The 21,085-nt window shown below is 42.1% G+C and overlaps 1 protein-coding gene across 7 annotated transcripts in view; it reads right to left on the reverse strand.

Annotated features, from left to right (window-relative positions):
- Positions 1-21,085, reverse strand: part of LOC118363647 (protein diaphanous homolog 2-like) — a 605,757-nt gene that overhangs the window by 581,297 nt on the left and 3,375 nt on the right. The window lies entirely within an intron of this gene.

Here is a 21,085-nt window from a genome sequence, read left to right on the forward strand (position 1 = left end):
GTAAAGAAAAGTAGAGTGCAGTACAGTACACTAGAGTAGAGTACAATATAATGTACTGTATTGTACTGTACATATTTACTTTACTGTACTCTGATCTGCTCTGCTGTACGCTACTCTACTGTGCTGTCATGTCCAAATTTGGGAAACATAAACATTGGTTCAGCCTGGTCTGGTCCAGACCAACCAAATGTGGCCTTGTTTAGGAGCTCATTAGTATAATAGATATTGTGTAGAATTAACTAAATATGCAAAATAAGGTTATTGCATATTTTAACCTTTGTGTACCTATTCAGGATACAAACACCATAAAGAGAATGATATGAATATTCATAATTAAGCATAGTACAGATCAGGGACACATGATGTAATTCTGTTACCGTAATTCCATTACCGGTTATAAATCCACTTCACCTACTGTAGTTCAATAACTTTAAAAAATGTTCTCAAACTCAAGAGCTGTGTTCGAATATTCATACTAACTGCACTAACAGTACTACTTGTGATGTAAATTGAGTATGTAGTATGCTTATTGGACATGTATGGATATGGATATAGTATGGATATAGTTAGTATGCCAAAAGTTCCCGGATGTCGTACTACATTCGCCAAAATACGAAGTATACAAGGAGTGGACACTATTTCCGTGCTTTAGGGCCCATAATGACATTTGTGTCCTAACCGATGTCCTCACCGACTTGCCAAAACTATAGTTTGTTAACAAGACATTTGTGGATTGGTTGAAAAATAAGTTTTAATGACTCCAACCTAAATGTATGTAAACTTCCGACTTCAACTGTAGGTCCCCGACAAAAAAACTCCCAAAACAGATGTTTGTTTCCTTTCCAGACACAAGGCATACATTGCCAATGGCCTGTGGCTTTGCTGCAGACGGCCATTTGTAAAGACGCCTCAGTCACACACTGACACAGGAAGCAGGAAACTACACAACACCATATGCTGTGGCGCTATGCTGTGGGGGCTGTGAAGCGCTAACGATCGGGGAACGTGGGGTGTTGTGGCCATAAAGCGGACCTCCTGCCGAGGGGGTTCTCTCCTCGGTTAATCTCAGGCTATCACTCTCAACGGCTTTACACTGCAACTCCTCGAGCCGTTAGCCCCATAGCTCCCTGAGGCTAAAGACTGCAGCTAGCAGACGCTCAAACTGCCATATCTATTACTTCTATGAATCAACAGTTGGTAGGTGTTTTCTGTCAGGGATAGAGCCTCTATCTATGAATTTCCACATCTAGTTCTAGTCCCTATGGACTATGTGAAAGTGTTATTTAATTACTCCTTCGAGGCAGCCTTGTCAAGATGATACCTGCATACTATCACTGCTCCAAAAGGTTACGTGACAGAGAGCAATGTCTCGACTGTATTGCTCAGGTGATGCCAACAGGGTCATGCCAGCAAAAACGCTGACTTTACACATCCAAGTATATCTGACCAAATTATAAAAGACAAGCATTGTCATTTAGAATTGCAAAAAGTGAGTGTGGAAGATGTGAAAAGAATACTGTTGTCTATCAACAATGACAAGCCACCGGGGTCTGACAACTTGGATGGAAAATTACTGAAGATAATAGCGGACGATATTGCCACTCCAATTTGCCATATCTTCAATTGAAGCTTACTAGAATGTGTGAGCTCTCAGGCCTGGAGGGAAGCAAAAGTAACTCCGCTACCTAAGAATAGTAAAGCCGGCCTCCCGAGTGGTGCAGCGCTGTAGGTTTGACTGTGTCACAACCGGCCGTGACTGGGAGTCCCATAGGGCAGCACACAATTGGCCCAGCATCACCCGGGTTAGGGGAGGGTATGTCTGGGGGGATTTACTTGGCTCATCGCGCTCTAGCGACTCCTTGTGGCCTGCTGGGTGTTTGCAGGCTGACTTTGGTCGTCAATTGAATGGTATTTCCTCTGACACATTGGTGCAGCTGGCTTCCGGGTTAAGCGGACGGGTGTTAAGAAGCGCAGTTTGGTGGGTCATGTTTCGGAGGACGCATGACTTGACCTTCCCTATATGCTATCTTACAGTAAACAAATAGACAACAGACTTTCAGCATGTGTATAGGGAAGGACATTCAACAAGCACAGCACTTACAGAAATTACTGATGACAGGTTGAGAGAAATTGATAATAAAACGATTGTGGGGCTATTCTGTTAGACTTCAGTGCGGCTTTTGACATTATCGACCATAGTCTGCTGCTGGAAAAACTTGTGTTTTGGCTTTACACCCCCTGCTATATTGTGGATAAAGAGTTACCTGTCTAACAGAACATGGAGGGTGTTAATTAATGGAACCCTCTCCAACATAATCCGGATATAATCAGGAATTTCTCAGGGTAGCTGTCTAGGACCCTTAATTGTTCAATGTTTAGCAACAACATGCTACTGGCTTTGAGTAAAGCCAGTGTGTCTATGTAGGCAGATGACTAAACACTATAAACGTTGGGTACTACAGCTACGGAAATGACTGCAACACTTAACAAAGTGCTACAGTTAGTTTCATAATGGGTGGCGAGAAATAAGTTAGTCCTAAATATGTCCAAAACTAAAAGCATTGTATTTGGGACAAATCATTCACTAAACCCTAAACCTTAACTAAATATTGTAATGAATAGTGTGGAAATTGAGCAAGTTCAGGTGACTAAACTGCTTGGAGTAACAACCCTGGATTATAAACTGGTCAAAACATATTGATACAACAGTAGCTAAAATGAGGAGAAGTCTGTCCATAAAAAGGTGCTACTCTCCTTAACAGCACTATCAACAAGGCCGGTCCTACAGGCCCTAGTTTTGTCGCACCTGGACTACTGTTTCAGTCGTATGGTCAGGTGTCACAAAGAAGGACTTAGGAAAATTGCAATTGGCTCAGAACAGGGCAGCACGGCTGGCCCTTGGATGTACACAGAGAGCTAACATTAATAATATGCATGTCAGTCTCTCCTGGATCAAAGTGGAGGAGAGATTGACTTCATCACTACTTGTATTTGTGAGAGGAATTGACATGTTGAATGCACCGAGCTGTCTGTTTGAACTGGCACACAGCTAGGAAACCCATGTATACCCAACAAGACATGCCACCAGAGGTTTCTTCACAGTCCCCAAGTCCAGAACATGGGAGGAGCACAGTACTACATAGTGCTATAACAACATCAAACTCTATTCCATATTAAGTAAATCATGCAAGCAGTAAAATTGTATGTAAACAAATATATAAAAATACACCTTATGGAACAGTGGGGACTGTGAAGCAACACAAACATAGGCACAGACATATGGACACAATAAAATATGCAGTATATACACACACGTACACAAGGATTTTGTGTTGTAGATATGTGGTAGTAGAGTAGAGGCATGAGGACACAAACATAACATGTGGGGAAATCGGTTTTGAATGTATTGTAATATTTAAAAAAATATATAAAAAATTGCGTAACGGCATTCATTTTGCTGGACCCCAGGAAGAGTAGCTGCAGCCTTGAGCGAAGCTAATGGTTTTCAATACAATAAAACAGGGCCAAAGCATTGTCAGAAGAACTGTTGTGCTGTTAACTACAATGGTTAGCTTTACTGACAGATAATGACCACTAAACATGTGACTGTGGATAATCACAAAGATACGTTGATTAGGCTAAACATTATCACTCAACTTAAGAAGCGATAGCTAATAAGGTTGTAGTCTCAATCTTAACGCTAACCTAACTCCTAGTTTATGGCTCACTAAATAGACAAGGATATGATATTATCCCGATACTTTGGTCCCGATACGAGATACAGTTGAAGTCGGAAGTTTACATACACTTAGGTTGGAGTCATTAAAACTCGTTTTTCAACCACTCCACACATTTCTTGTTAACAAACTATAGTTTTGGCAAGTCAGTTAGGACATCTACTTTGTGCATGACACAAGTCATTTTTTCAACAATTGTTTACAAACAGATTATTTCACTTAAATTTCACTGTATCACAATTCCAGTGGGTCAGAAGTTTATATTAACTAAGTTGACTGTGCCGTTAACCATCTTGGAAAATTCCAGAAAATTATGTCATGGCTTTATAAGCTTCTGATAGGCTAATTGACATCATTTGAGTCAATTGGAGGTGTACGTGTGGATGTATTTCAAGGCCTACCTTCAAATTCAGTGCCTCTTTGCTTGACATCATGGGAAAATCTAAGGAAAACAGCCAAGACCTCAGAAAAGAATTGTAGACCTCCACAAGTCTGGTTCATCCTTGGGAGCAATTTCCAAATGCCTGACAGTACCACGTTCATCTGTACAGACAATAGTACGCAAGTATAAACACCATGGGACCACGCAGCTGTCATACCGCTCAGGAAGGAGACGTGTTGTATCTCATAGAGATGAACGTACTTCAGTGCGAAAAGTGCAAATCAATCCCTAAACAACAGCAAATTACCTTGTGAAGATGCTGGAGGAAACAGGTACAAAAGTATCTATATCCACAGTACAACGAGTGCTATATCAACATAACCTGAAAGGCTGCTCAGCAAGGTAGAAACCACTGGTCCAAAACCTCCATAATAAAGCCAGACTACGGTTTGCAACTGCACATGGGGACAAAGATCATACTTTTGGAGAAATATCCTCTGGTGTGATGAAACAAAAATAGAACTGTTTGGCTATAATGACCATCATTATGTTTGGAGGGAAAAGGGGGAGGCCTGCAAGTCAAAGAACACCATCCCAACCGTGAAGCACGGGAGTGGCATCATGTTGTGGGGGTGCTTTGCTGCAGGAGGGACTGGTGCACTTCACAAAATAGATGGCATCATGAGGCATTGAAAATTATGTGGATGTATTGAAGCACCATCTCAAGACATCAGTCAGGAAGTTAAAGCTTGGTTGCAAATGGGTCTTCCAAATGGACAACGACCCCAAGCAAAATTCCAAAGTTGTGGCAAAATGGCTTAAGGACAACAAAGTCAAGGTATTGGAGTGGCCATCACAAAGCCCTGACCTCAATCATATAGAACATATGTGGGCAGAACTGAAAAAATGTGTGCGAGCAAGGAGGCCTACAAACCTGACTCGGTTACACCAGCTCTGTCAGGAGGAATGGGACAAAAGTCACCCAACTTATTGTGGGACGCTTGTGGAAGGCTACCCAAAATGTTTGACACAAGTTAAACAATTTAAAGGCAATGCTACCAAATACTAATTGAGTGTATGTAAACTTCTGACCCACTGGGAATGTGATGAAAGAAATAAAAGCTTAAATAAATCATTCTCTCTACTATTATTCTGACATTTCACATTCTTAAAATAACTGACCTAAGACCGGGATTTTTTACTCTGATTAAATGTCAGGAATTGTGGAAAAACTGAGTTTAAATGTACTTGGCTAAGGTGTCCGTAAACTTCCGACTACAACTGTGTATTGCGATTCTCACTATTTGATAAGTACTGCGATTGGTTACTGTGATTTTACTGCAATTCAATGTTCCAAACATATTGCTCACCACACAGTGCAGTCGGAAAATATTCAGACCCCTTTTTTCATATTTTGTTACGTCAGAGCATTATTCTACAATCGATTAAATAAAACATTCTCATCAATCTACACACAATACCCAATAATGACAAAGTGAAATTCTTGGAAAGGTCCCGGCATACACCTATATATAGAGGCTTTTATATATATATATATATAAAAGGTCCCACAGTTGACAGTGCATGTCAGAGCAAAAACTAAGCAATGAGGTTAAAGGAATTTTCCGTAGAGCTCCGAGACAGGATTCTGTCGAGGGACAGGTCTGAGGAAGGGGTACCAAAAAATGTCTGCAGCATTGAAGGTCCCCAAGAACACATTGGCCTTCATTATTCTTAGATGGAAGATGACCGAGGAAAAGATGAACGGAGCAAAGTTCAGAGATCCTTGATGAAAACTTGCTCCAGAGCACTCAGGACCTCAGACTGGGGTGAAGGTTCACCTTCCAACAGGAAGGCCCTATCCACAAAGGCAAGACAATGCAGGAGTAACTTCAGGACAAGTCTCTGAATGTCCTTGACTGGCCCAGCCAGAACCCGGACTTGAACCCAATCGAACATCTCTGGAGAGACTTGAAAATGGCTGTGAAGCAACCCTCCCCAAACAACCTGGCAGAGCTTGAGATGATCTGCAGAGAAGAATAGGAGAAACTCCCCAAAAACAGGTGTTCCAAGCTTGTAGCATCATAACCAAGAAGACTCAAGGCTGTAATCGCAGCCAAAGGTGCTTAAACAAAGTACTGAGTAAAGGGTCTGAACACTTACGTAAATGTTATATTTCAATTTTAAATTAATTTCTTTATGCTTTGTCATTATGGGGTATTGTGTGCAAATTGGTGAGGAAAAGCAACAATTGAATCCATTTTAGAATAAGGCTATAACGTAACAAAATGTGAAAAAAGTCAAGGGGTCTGAATACTTTCCATATGCACTGTATGTTTGCTGCAGAGGGACAAGAGAGAGCCATGAGAAAGTTTTGATCAGTCAAACAAATTGGAGTTTGGTGCAGCTACAACCAACTATTGCGATATTAAAATAATATTGCGATATTGTCAAAACGATATGGTCAGAAATAATATCCAGAAAATAGGTAACTGTATCTATATTTTCCCCCCCATCATTACTTTCAAACATTGTCTCTACAAGTGTGTAAAACATTGCACATTTTTCAAATGGGGTAATTTAACATATTTTAATCAGTTTAACAACAAGGGAACCTCTGTTGAGCTAATCGTCTTTACTTTAGGGGAAACCATCAGTTTACTTCTGCAGTCATTATCGCACGGCAACACATAGCAACAATGCAATTTGGTTTCCTTTAGGGGAAACCATCAATTCACTTCCGCACAGTCATTATCGTACGGCAACACTACAACAATGCAATTTACCACATAACAATTAACCATGCACATCCTCTGGGCTTCTCTGGCTTATTAAAACCTCAACTCTTTCATTGTAATAAACGTTTATTGCCCAACATTAATTCCTCAAAATAACCCAAATCGAATTAGCCCTCAGCTCCTTCATTATCGAAATAGGATTTTGTTTAGATAAAGGTTAATAAAATTGAAAAACCCACTGCAATTTTGCTGGATTCATGGGTCCATATGAGTATGGAGAATATCACGAGTATAACTCATCTGCCAAGAGTTTTTAAATACAAAGGACTACAGTCGTGGCCAAAGTTTTGAGAATGATACAAATATTAATTTTCACAAATTCTGCTGCCTCAGTGTCTTTAGATATTTTTGTCAGATTTTACTATGGAATACTGAAGTATAATTACAAGCATTTCATAAGTGTCAAAGGCTTTTGTTGACACTTACATGAATTTGATGCAAAGAGTCAATATTTGCAGTGTTGACCCTTCATTTTCAAGACCTCTGCAATCCGCCCTGGCATGCTGTCAATTAACTTCTGGGCCACATCCTGACTAATGGCAGCCCATTCTTGCAAAATCAATGCTTGGAGTTTGTCAGAGTTTGTGGGTTTTAATCTGTCCACCCACCTCTTGAGGATTGACCAAGTTCTCAATGGGATTAAGGTCTGGGGAGTTTCCTGGCCATGGACCAAAAATATTGATGTTTTGTTCCCCGAGCCAATTTTGCCTTATAGCAAGGTGCTCCATAATGCTGGAAAAGACTTTGTTCATCACCAAACTGTTCCTGGATGGTTGTGAGAGGTTGCTCATGGAGGATGTGTTGGTACCATTCTTTATTTCTTTGCTGTGTACTTAGGTAAAATTGTGAGTGAGCCCACTACCTTGGCTGAGGAGCAACCCCACACATGAATGGTCTCAGGATGCTTTACTGTTGGCATGACACAGGACTGATGGTAGCGCTCACCTTGTCTTCTCAGGACAAGCTTTTTTTCCGGATGCCCTAAACAATCGGAAAGGGGATTCAGAGAAAATGACTTTACCCCAGTCCTCAGCAGTCCAATCCCTGTACCTTTTGCAGAATATCAGTCTGTCCCTGATGTTTTAGATGGAGAGAAGTGGCTTCTTTGCTGCCCTTATTGACACCAGGCCATCCTCCAAAAGTCTGTGCCCCACTGTGCGTTCAGAGGCACTTACACCTGCCTACTGCCATTCCTTAGCAAGCTCTGTAATGGTGGTGCACCGATCCCGCAGCTGAATCAACTTTAGGAGACGGTCCTGGCGCTTGCTGGACTTTCGTGGGAGCCCTGAAGCCTTCTTCACAACAATTGAACCGCTCTCCTTGAAGTTCTTGATGATCCGATAAATGGTTGATTTAGGTGCAATCTTACTGGCAGCAATATCCTTGCCAGTGAAGCCCTTTTTGTGCAAAGTAATGAGGGCACGTGTTTCCTTGCAGGTAACCATGGATGACAGAGGAAGAACAATAATTCCAAGCACCACCCTCCTTTTGAAGCTTCCAGTCTGTTATTCGCACTCAATCAGCATTGCAGAGTGATCTCCAGCCTTGTCCTCATCAACACTCACACCTGTGTTAACGAGAGAATCACTGAGATGATGTCAGCTGGTCCTTTTGTGGCAGGGCTGAAATGCAGTGGAAATGTTTTGGGGGGATTCAGTTCATTTGCATGGCAAAAAGGGACTTTGCAATTCATCTGATCACTCTTCATAACATTCTGGAGTATATGCAAATTGCCATCATACAAACTGAGGCAGCAGACTGTGAAAATTAATATTTGTGTCGTTCTCAAAACTTTTGGCCACAACTGTACAATAACTACTCAGTTTGCTTTCTTCTGGGCTAAAGGATATAGGGCCTATTTTAATTCCAGATAGCGTCCTGCATTAGCAAATCTAAATGTTTTAGTAATGTTGTATTCATAAAGCGTCTCAGAGTAGGAATGCTGATCTAGGATCAGTTTTGACTTTAAGATCATAATGAAAACAATTAGATGGACAGTAAGGGGGGGAATGGGGTACAATAGGCTTGCTCAAAGTGATTACCACTAGGTGGTGTATGACATTTCCACAACTGCATTACATACTATTAATTCACATCTTTTCATGCCAAACATGTTGGCCTAGTTTCAAATATGTTTTTTCTACATATGTTATTTTTACATCATTACACCATCTGCACATGAAGCACTTCCTGCTCACTCAATGGGGGAAAAAATCCCCATTAAAAACGGATGGCATTTTCAGAGTTCATCTAAAAAGCAGCACGGACATGCTTACATGGAAATCAGGGTTTTGCTTTAATTACTTGTAATTCATAACAAAGGATAACTAGGAGTGCTTGGTGTTGTTGGCACTAATGACTGTATCGCCATGTGCCGCTACTAACAATTCTTGACAACCTTGTGTCACTGCTCCCGCTCTCCCAGTCTCCTTCATAGCCTCTAGTATTCCAAATGTTCACTTCCACTTCCACTCGGCAATCAAAGTTCGTCTGCATTCCTCACTATTGGATTTCCATTCTGGGCGTGGAAAGTGACGAATCCTTCTACCCAGGGACATGTTCACAGAATTGGGTTGAGTGTGAATCCAAATACCTGCTAGAATGTATGTAGCACTTTCTTCTTAGTTAAACCAAACAGCTTGAACATAGTAGTAGACAGTTTACACATTTAGTTTTGGCCTCACTGGTTTATATGGACACAGCTTATTCAGTAGTAAACAAAACCTCAATGCATTGTATGTTGCTAAGGGACCGTCTCTGTGGACAGACTGAAGTACTGACCTAGAGTTCGCTTAACAGGGTGTGTGTGTGTGTGTATGTGCGTGCTGGCGTGAAACAGATACAGACTCATTACATGGAAAGGCAGCAGACACCTAAGTATATAAAAGTATATATATACAGTAATATTGTGGACATATTCATTGAAAATAAGAATTTGTTCTTAACTTACTTGCCTAGTTAGTTAAAGGTTAAATAATAAAAGGATCATGCCGAGATTAATCTGAGCACTCCACTGACATTTGCCCTGTTCATAAAATCCATCAGATAATGTTTAGACTGAGGGGCTCCCCCTTTCACTTGTCTCTGTGGTAGATGGGGAAAGAGCAGGGGAGGAATGACTGCCACCACCCTCTCATTGAACCATGGAAGTTCAAGGACGACCACAGAACTGCTTGCAGAAAACAGGATCCCCATTATAATGAATGGAAAAATGGTAATCTTCGTGGTCAATCTTTGTGTAAATAAAACATGTTTTAAAAGACAATCATAGTACCAATAATTGCTTATAAAACACCAGATGTGTGTCCTTGAACCAATTATTTTAAAATCGCACACAAAACAAGTATTTTTAGCTTTATTTATAATTCACATCCTAATTGCAACCTGCAGTACCCCATTTGGCCGTCAACTTGAGTTAAGGCGTCCACATACTTCCCATCTGGAACAGTTTGTGCATCACAGAAGGTTGGTGGCATGTTAAATGGGGAGGACAGACTCGTAATGGCTGGAGTGGAATTAGTGAAATGATATCAAACACATAGTTTCTATTTTGAGGAAGTGGATGGCTATGGAGTTTCAAGATGGACAAACAGTACGATTGCTGCTTTTTTCTATTTTTTCGAACTAAGGTCTTTTACGGGAGTATGCGAGCACACTCATTCGGCTCGCCTAACCGAACTCAAGAATGTGGAAGGCGTTACTCAATGAGAGGGGAGATCACTGAGCTCAAACTGTGCATGTTATATACCCTTGAGCCGCCATCTTAACCGACTTAATTTGGCTTCAATGCGCTATTGAGTCTTTACATAGGAATAATGGTGTCACGTGATTAGGGCCATCACCGACAAAAACAAACCTTGGTCGACTTAGAGTCATCCTGTTCTTTCGACCAATCAATAGGTCAAAATGTTTAAACTTATTTTTCCATATATAAAACCAACGACATCTGCACTGAGCTTGTCTGATGCTTTAAGCAAACTGTTTGATAAAATAATAAAGACACAGAAATTACTCAAGAAGGAGCCCGATGGTCACACTGTGTAAAAAAAAGAAAGACGGCGAGTGCCTGTGTGATTGACGCAGGATGTTATTATTACACTGTCCGTGCTGTTCCTGTAACATAATTTCATCCATGTAGTTAGCAAAATCCCAAATTTGCTTAGAAGAAAAATTCTGTAATCCCCCAACCCATGCTCTCTTTACGTGAAACATGTAAGCATCGCATGCATGTGAACAATAGGGACTGACCTATGACCTATCATAATCACATCAACAAAATGTTTTTTTACAAACTCCTAAAACAGTAATGTCGAGAGCAAAAAGAAACTTGAAGCGGGCGAATGTTTACTGGTTGCTTAGGAGGAAAAGGGGGAGGTCAGATCTGTGGAAGACTACTAGAAATCAAGAAAAAACAAGGGTATAGGAGTGTTGCATGACTATTATGTGTACCAAACAGTTACATTTAGATGACAATATTGTTTTTTCTGACCACTTTTCTGACCACAAATAAATACATATTCAGTGCATTCAGAAAGTATTCAGACCCCTTGACTTTTTCCAAGTTTTGTCATGTTAGAGCCTTATTATAAAATGTATTAAATAGTTTTTCCCCTCAATCAATCTACACACAATACTCCATAATGACAAAGCAAAAAAAAAGGTTTTTAGAAACTTCTGCAAATGTCTTAAAAATAAAAAACAGATATCACATTCACACAAATATTCAGACCCTTTACTCAGTACTATGTTGAAGCACTTTTGGCAGTAATTACAGCCTTGAGTATTCTTGGGTATAATGCTAAAAGCTTGTCACACCTGTATTTGAGGAGTTTCTCCCATTCTTCTCTGCAGATCCTCTCAAGCTCTGTCAGGTTGGATGGGGAGATTTGCTGCACAGATATTTGCAGGTCTCTCCAGAGATGTCTTATGGTCTCTGGCTAGGCAATTCAAGGACATTCAGAGACTTGTCCCGAAGCCACTCCTGCGTTATCTTGGCTGTGTGCTTCTGGTCGTTGTACTGTTGGAAGGTGAACCTTCGCCCCAGTCTGAGTGCTCTGGAGCAGGTTTTCATCAATGAGAGCTCTGTACATTGCTCTGTTCATCTTTCCCTCGATCCTCCCAGTCCCTGCCGCTGAAAAACATCTCCACAGAATGATGATGCCACCACCATGCTTCACTGTAGGGATGGTGTTCAGTTTTACCGGGCAGCCAGCTCTAGGAAGAGTCTTGGTGGTTTCAAACTTCTTCCACTTAAGATTGACAGAGTGGGCCTCCAGAGTAATGCAGCGGTCTAATGCACTGCATCACAGTGCTTGAGGCGTCACTACAGCCCCGGGTTTGATCCCAGGCTGTGTCACAGTCAGCCGTGACCGGGAGTACAAAATTATATATTTTTTAAGAGATTGATGGAAGCCACTGTGTTCTCAGGGACCTTCAATGCTGCAGAAATGTTTTGGTATCCTTCCCCAGATATGTGCCTCAACATGATCCTGTCTCAGAGCTCTACGGACAATTCCTTCGACCTCATGGCTTGGTTTTTGCTATGACATGCACCTTTTCAAATCATGTCCAATCAATTGAATTTACCACAGGTGGACACCAATCAAGTTGTAAAAACATCTCAAGGATGCACCTGAGCTCATAGGAAAGGTTCTGAATGCTTTGGAAATAAAGTATTTCAGTTTTAGAATAATTTCAAAATAAGTCTGTAATGTAACAAAATGTGGAAAAAGGGAAGGGGTCTGAATACTTTCTGAATGCACTGTATATACAGTACCAGTCAAACATTTGGACACCTACTCATTCAAGGGTTTTTCTTTATTTGTACTATTTTCTACATTGTTGAATAATAGTGAAGACATTAAAACTAAATAATAGCTCAAATAAGCAGAGTAACGACAGTCCATTATAATGCAGGTCCGATTTGTAAGTCGCTCTGGATAAGAGCGTCTGCTAAATGACTTAAATGTAAATGTAAATGAAGGTCAGTCAAAACGGAAAATGTCAAGAACTTTTAAAGTTTCTTCAAGCGCAATCGTAAAAACTATCAAGGGCTATGACAAAACTGGCTCTCATGAGGACCGCCACAGGAAAGGAAGACCCAGAGATGCCTCTGCTGCAGAGGATAAGTTCATTAGAGTTAACTGCACCTCAGGTTGCAGCTCAAATAAATGCTTCACAGAGTTCAAGTAACAGACACATCTCAACAACTGTTCAGAGGAGACTCAGGCCTTCATGGTCGAATTGATGCAAAGAAACCACTACTAAAGGACACCAATAATAAGAAGAGACTTGTTTGGGCCAAGAAACACAAGCAATGGACATTAGACTGGTGGAAGGTGGTCTTTTGGTCTGATGAGTCCAAATTTTAGATTTTTGGTTCTAACCGCCGTGAGACGTAGAGTAGGTGAATGGATGATCTCCGCATGTGTGGTTCTCACAATGAAGCATGGAGGAGGTGGTGTGATGGTGTGGGGGTGCTTTGCTGGTGACACTTTCCGTGATTTATTTAGAATTCAAGGCACACTTAACCAGCATGGCTACCACAGCATTCTGCAGCGATACGCCATCCCATCTGGTTTGCGACTATCATTTGTTTTTCAGAAGGACAACGGCCCAACACACCTCCAGGCTGTGTAAGGGCTATTTGAGATGGTTTGTGATGAGTTGGACCGCAGAGTGAAGGAAAAGTAGCCAACAAGTGCTCAGCATATATGGGAACTGCTTCAAGACTATTGGAAAATCATTCCAGGTGAAGCTGGTTGAGAGAATCCCAAGAGTGTGCAAACCTGGCATCAAGGCAAAGGTTGGCCACTTTGAAGAATCTAAAATATATTTTGATTTGTTTAACACTTTTTTTGGTTACTATATGATTTTGTATGTGTTATTTCATAGTTGTCTATGTGTTATTTCATGATGTCTTAACTGTTATTCCACAATGCAGAAAGTAGTACAAATAAAGAAAAAAACCTTGAATGAGTAGGTGTTCTAAAACTTTTGACCGGTAGTGTATATTTGCCTTTAAAGTTGGAGCACAAATTGGCCAGCAACCTATTTATTTATTTTTGGGGCCAAATTCGACAAACGGAAACCCTGGTCCACAGCTAGATAACTACTTAGCAAGATACCGAAGAAGAAATTTAATTCACCCTCCATAAACCCAATCCCGACAGTGCCTATTTCATATCCAAATGTTTAGCTAGCTAGCTAACGTTTACATATATTCGCTAGCAAGCACAACATAGCTAGATAGTGCAGTGTCCTTAGCTAGCTAGATAACATGGCAGCTAACACAGGCAGTTATTTCATGTAAACTAGCTAATCCATTGTGATATAATTATATCAATACTAACTAAAGTGGTTAACTAGCGTGAAGGAAGTATTGTGTTTTGTGCATTGTGTCTGTGCACTTAGCTAGCTACCATCCCATAGCCTACATTGCATACGAAGTCTGACTGGTTCATCTGTGGATGTACGGAGAAAATGCCTTTGACATTTTAAAAGTAGAAATGGTTCGTTCGTCACTACCGGATCGTCATGCAGCAAGTACCGCTTTTGTTGTCGCAAAATAAGGGACGGCCTCCCACTGTGATAAGTAACTATCAGCAGTTTCTCAGTGTGTTTCATGCTTTAGTGTCTTTCCGTATTTTTTTAACCTTTATTTAACTAGGCAAATCAGTTTGAACAAATTCTTATTTTCATTGACGGCCAAGGAACAGTGGGTTCACTGCCTTGTTCAGGGGCTGCCCGACCAATTTTTTACCTTGTCAGCTCAGGGATTCGATCTTGCAACCCTTCATTTACTAGTCCAATGCTCTAACCACTAGGCTACCTGCCGCCCCGCCTCAACATCAAGACATTGAAGTCATGTGGAAAGAACTGTATCCCTTCTTTCTTTTCTCTCAAAAACTCTTGAACGTGCCGTCCTTGGCCAGCTCTCCCGCTATCTCTCTCAGAATGACCTTCTTGATCCAAATCAGTCAGGTTTCAAGACTAGTCATTCAACTGAGACTGCTCTTCTCTGTATCACGGAGGCGCTCCGCACTGCTAAAGCTAACTCTCTCTCCTCTGCTCTCATCCTTCTAGACCTATCGGCTGCCTTCGATACTGTGAACCATCAGATCCTCCTCTCCACCCTCTCCGAGTTGGGCATCTCCGGCGCGGCCCACGCTTGGATTGCGTCCTACCTGACAGGTCGCTCCTACCAGGTGGCGTGGCGAGAATCTGTCTCCTCACCACGCGCTCTCACCACTGGTGTCCCCCAGGGCTCTGTTCTAGGCCCTCTCCTATTCTCGCTATACACCAAGTCACTTGGCTCTGTCATAACCTCACATGGTCTCTCCTATCATTGCTATGCAGACGACACACAATTAATCTTCTCCTTTCCCCCTTCTGATGACCAGGTGGCGAATCGCATCTCTGCATGTCTGGCAGACATATCAGTGTGGATGACGGATCACCACCTCAAGCTGAACCTCGGCAAGACGGAGCTGCTCTTCCTCCCGGGAAGGACTGCCCGTTCCATGATCTCGCCATCACGGTTGACAACTCCATTGTGTCCTCCTCCCAGAGCGCTAAGAACCTTGGCGTGATCCTGGACAACACCCTGTCGTTCTCAACTAACATCAAGGCGGTGGCCCGTTCCTGTAGGTTCATGCTCTACAACATCCGCAGAGTACGACCCTGCCTCACACAGGAAGCGGCGCAGGTCCTAATCCAGGCACTTGTCATCTCCCGTCTGGATTACTGCAACTCGCTGTTGGCTGGGCTCCCTGCCTGTGCTATTAAACCCCTACAACTCATCCAGAACGCCGCAGCCCGTCTGGTGTTCAACCTTCCCAAGTTCTCTCACGTCACCCCGCTCCTCCGCTCTCTCCACTGGTTTCCAGTTGAAGCTCGCATCCGCTACAAGACCATGGTGCTTGCCTACGGAGCTGTGAGGGGAACGGCACCTCAGTACCTCCAGGCTCTGATCAGGCCCTACACCCAAACAAGGGCACTGTGTTCATCCACCTCTGGCCTGCTCGCCTCCCTACCACTGAGGAAGTACAGTTCCCGCTCAGCCCAGTCAAAACTGTTCACTGCTCTGGCCCCCCAATGGTGGAACAAACTCCCTCACGATGCCAGGACAGCGGAGTCAATCACCACCTTCCGGAGACACCTGAAACCCCACCTCTTTAAGGAATACCTAGGATAGGATAAAGTAATCCTTCTCACCCCCCTTAAAAGATTTAGATGCGCTATTGTAAAGTGGCTGTTCCACTGGATGTCATAAGGTGAATGCACCAATTTGTAAGTCGCTCTGGATAAGAGCGTCTGCTAAATGACTTAAATGTAAATGTAATGTAACTGACTATTTACCGACTCATTTGGGAGTTTACTCGAGTTGGGGGGGTCCCTGCCAATGTACTGTATTGTGATAAAATGTAATCATGAGGTCCCTGACAATACCCAGCCCTAGTAATTTACACCACGTCAAGGTTGAAGAATGAGATTTATACTTCTTTATTCTTCTAATTGCCAAGAACAGGCCTGTATAAATATCTGACAGGGTGATGTCAGATCAGATGGAGCCGTTTCTTCCACAGCCAGCGTGACTAAAGCATTCTTCACCACTTCCTCTCTCCCACTTCCTGAGTGGCATGAAAAACTCACATGGTCTATTTCCTGCTGTTCTCTTCTCACACAGACCCTCTATCTCCACAATTGAGGACCAGGTCACCAAGGACACCATACAAAATCAAAATCACAAAATGACATATAAATTATTCTATCTGATACTGCTATCTACCTCTATCAGCCAAATTAGTTTTACCACAACAGTAACACCACAGCACAACTGAGTTATTGAAATGTAGGCATCCACTACTATTGATACGGTAGGCTTCTGTATACAGTAGACCTTGTACTGTTGTGTTGTATCACTCTTTGGTGGCCATGGCATGTTAGCCGTGTTTGAACAAGGCCTATTCTTTCTTTCAGTATTTTTTTAATGGAAGTATCACGCCCCACCTTCACACATGTAGCTGTGACCTGATGTGCACCCTAAAGCCCCTAAAAACATGCCAAAATTTGAATCACTGGGGTATAACAATCCCTTCCTCTCTCTCTGTGTGTGTGTGTGTGTGTGTGTGTGTGTGTGTGTGTGTGTGTGTGTGTGTGTGTGTGTGTGTGTGTTGAACTCTGTGTGACCTTTGAGATACTGATCTACACTAATCCTTTTGCTATTGCTAAAAGAGAGCATTGGCGAAAAGGACTATGGCATTCTAGGAATTTGGCAGTCATACGCCTATGTCACCTGATCATATGAAAGTTCACATGAGGTACGCTAGTGTGGTTACAATGTAAGATGTCGTTTGCTTGATGTTGTTTACTTGGCAAGAAGACAAATTTTACACCTTCAGCCTGAGAGACTTTAGCTAGTAGTCCCAACAGAATTCCAGAACATGAACGGAAACCATGTAACCACAACAGTGAAAATAATATAGGATATCTCATCCAAAATATTTCATTTAGACAAAAGATACACTATTTTGTTCTCCAATGCTATGAGCAACCATTAACATTGTGAATCAAGGGGTCCAGTAACCATCCACAATGACAGTCTATTATTCCACCCTACTGTATAATCTCTTATGTCACTTGTCTATTTATCATATAAAACTTGGCATGGAATCTAGCTAGGATATTTATGCAATAAGTTAGGACATACATTCATACACATTTTATTTGTGCAAGTCTAATCATTAATATAATCTATATGACATATGGGCTAGGCCAGTGTTTCCAAATCCAATCCTCGCATACACCCAACAGCACACATTTTTTTAACATTTCTAATTCACATGCATATAAATTACACACTTGTAAATGTGAAATAGGATTAAGACTGGAAGACTGGTGTTGGCAAACACTGGGCTAGGCTACAGTATGAATTTGACAAATCAACCAACTCCAAATTTGGAGGAGATTAAGTTGTTTTATATTTTCCCTGTATTGTACAATCATGTCATCAGTCATACCACCTAAATTGCTTCACACATGAAGTCAGAGAGCAGTCACAAAACGTGTCAGTATGTCAATGTCAACATTATTATTATGCTGACATGCTTTGAGAGCAGCTCTATTCAAAAATATATTTATGACTACTACACACTGAAATGTAGAGTAAATAAGCTTTTCTGCCTCTCAGTTAATTAAATTGGCCTTAAATTGGTTTTCACGTATGTTAACTGAATCAAAATCTTTATTTGAGATTCATTTACATTAAACGAGTTGAAATACAGCTTAGCATTTACTCCGTTTCATTATTAAGACAGTATAACCCACATAATCCTCCAGTTGTCAAGGGATCTTGGGGTACATATGGTGGCACACTTCGCTCTCTCTCGCTCTCTCTCGCTCTCTGAGGTCACAATTTACTCTGGAATGCAGCGGAGGGGGCTCTTGGTCTGGATAACCGGATCTCCTGAATTCCTTCAAAATGACTTCACTCCTTCTGTTCATTCCGTTAGAAATCAAAGGTGCTTGGCGGTTATACTTTGATAACTGCAAACATGGGGCAACCAAAAATGACTCATACATGACATTTGTGACAGACAACCTGATAAAAGTGGCCTTAACCTTAAAATCATCTGAGGTGTTATCCTGGTGTCCTTGGCTGTTATTTTGTGTCCACATCACAAACCAGAGCCCAGATAGTGTTGTTGTGACGTTATCCTGCCGGTGACTCAATAAAACAAACACAGCTTTCAAATGTTTGTCTCCTCACCAGAGTAGCTTTCAACAGGTAAGACTGAGCCTTTCGCTGAAGTCTAAAGGATACCCACGCTAAAGGGAATCATACTGCCCTGCCACCACAACTCTCAGTGGCGCTGCTTTGAAATGACAACCTCCACCTCTAACCCACCTTAAAACACAGACTCATCACTATCCCTAAATTCTGGACTCGATCCACACACATTCCCACTGATCACAGACAATCTCTGAATCTCTTTCTCTGGAACAAATCAAGGGTCAGGGAAAGTGTTGGGAAATATTTTGGCGTGTATATAAGCCTGCATGCATCTAGGCATGCATGTGCAAAGAGGGGAGAAAAAAAGGAGGGAAAAACTAAAAGTCAGATCAAGGCTCCACCCAGGGATGAATGATGACTTCCTCCCTCCACTCTCAGGCCATCTGGGTTAGCAAGAGCCAGAGCACCCAGAGCACGGGCCTGCATCTCTTTGCCTTGGCTGCACTGTTGAGGATTAGGCAACACTAGTGAACATGCCTGAGACCTCTTAAGGTTTGTGTAGCGCGCAGTGAGCTCACCGAATGAGAGTGTCCTGGGATGACGACAGCATTCAGCAAGGCAGTAGTGAGGCAGCACCTAAGAACACTAAAGACCGGACTGTGGTGTCAACGAATGGAAGGCAGTGGCTGGGCGACTGGAGGACATTTAAGAGTTACATGGAAGTCTACATTTCCGCAACATTTAAATACCACATGAACTGCACCCTCTCGGGAGACCATGGGGGTTCTCGTCCTACTATGTCATTACAGTCTACAAAACACAGGGGTTTTCTGCTGGCTAGAAATCACAGCCATTCTATTTACGTTAGTTAACCCTGCTGGAACACATACCAGAGATCCAACCCCTCCCCACTGCCTGCAACCCAAGAGCTAGAGGAATTATTTATTTGTTTTGTTAGTACTTCTCGTCACAGTCATTCTTGGGCTGGGAATTGCTAGAGACCTCGTGACACAATATCACAATACTTAGGTGCCAATACGATATGTATTGCAATTTGATACTGTGATTTTATTGCGATTCGATGATTCGAACATATTCGAAAAAATTTCTCACCAGCAGAGGGACAAGAGAGAGCCATGAGAAAACAAAAAGTGCTGAAAACAAATTGGCACCCTATGAAGAAAAAATATGGGAGTTTTGGTACAGGTACAGCCAACTCTAGCGCAAAAAGAATATTGCAATATTGTCAAAGCGATGCAATACAATAATATCAAAAATAATATCCCGATATGTAACTAGCTATTTATTTATTTATTATACACAGAGCTCTGTGTGGCTGCTCATCTGGTCTAGAGTCTTAACTTGAGGCAACGAGAGGTTAGCAATTGCATAAGCCGAATGGAGCAGCTCACCAATGGGCAGATTCTCCCAGTCACAATAGCCCTACTGCTCAAGACAGAAGAGTCCTGCCCATCGCAGTCAAGACATAGTTGAGTAAAAATTGGAAGGACATATTTGGTAAACAAAGTCATAAAGTCGGCCAGATAGCCATCCTGCTCTTTAATTTTAGGCTAAACGGATAATCTTCTTTACCTTAGTGGTGGCCAAGGTTAGGGCATTGTCCTGGATAACTCATCATCTCTCTTGATCCACAGATTAGCTGAATGAACTCGCTGTCATACTAGACTTAACTACTTAACATGCTGGCCTTGTACAGGAACCCTTCCCAGGTTACACTATAGTAAGTCAGTGACAGGAAATGGAGCAGTGTCAAGACATGTGATCAGCTCAACTGTATGCCTACATCCTGGTTGAGAAGAGGAGGCAACTTTGCCTTCTTTGACTTTTGCTCAAGGAGCTTACAAACAGCAGGGCAAGAACAGTCCACTGTACCGCAGTTGATTGACAACTCTGGTGGCACAGAAAGCCCTGTGGCGGCAAGTGGCAAAAGTTGAACTTTTTTCGATTCAAGCGGCAGAGACAAATATGCGGCTGTGTTCCCATGTAGAATTTCCACTTTCCCTCCCCTTGCGTTTCTGCCGCTCTTTGTAACATGCTTCTTTTACAGCCCATCTTTCCAACCAGTTTTAGTTTCCCACAGGGTGAGTGGAACGGTCATTATGATGACCACACTGAAGAGAGACCACATCCCTTCAGTGTTGTAATTAAGACATGGGAGTCCACCTTTAAAAAATCCTGAGATTGTCCTACATACACTGGTGACTAATTATTACTGAACATGGTTTATTTTGGGGAAAATTTTGTTGAGGTTAATTCAGTCAAAGTAGTTTGTGAAATACGAATAATGATGTATACCCCACTTAAATTTCAGGCGAGAGATGAGGTGCTGGGCCTCCCGGGCGGCGCAGTGGTTAAGGGCGCTGTACTGCAGCGCCAGCTGTGCCATCAGAGACCCTGGGTTCGCGCCAAGGCT

The sequence above is a fragment of the Oncorhynchus keta genome, chromosome 30 (assembly GCF_023373465.1).
Source record: "Oncorhynchus keta strain PuntledgeMale-10-30-2019 chromosome 30, Oket_V2, whole genome shotgun sequence".
In the NCBI taxonomy this organism is placed as follows: Eukaryota; Metazoa; Chordata; class Actinopteri; order Salmoniformes; family Salmonidae; genus Oncorhynchus; species Oncorhynchus keta.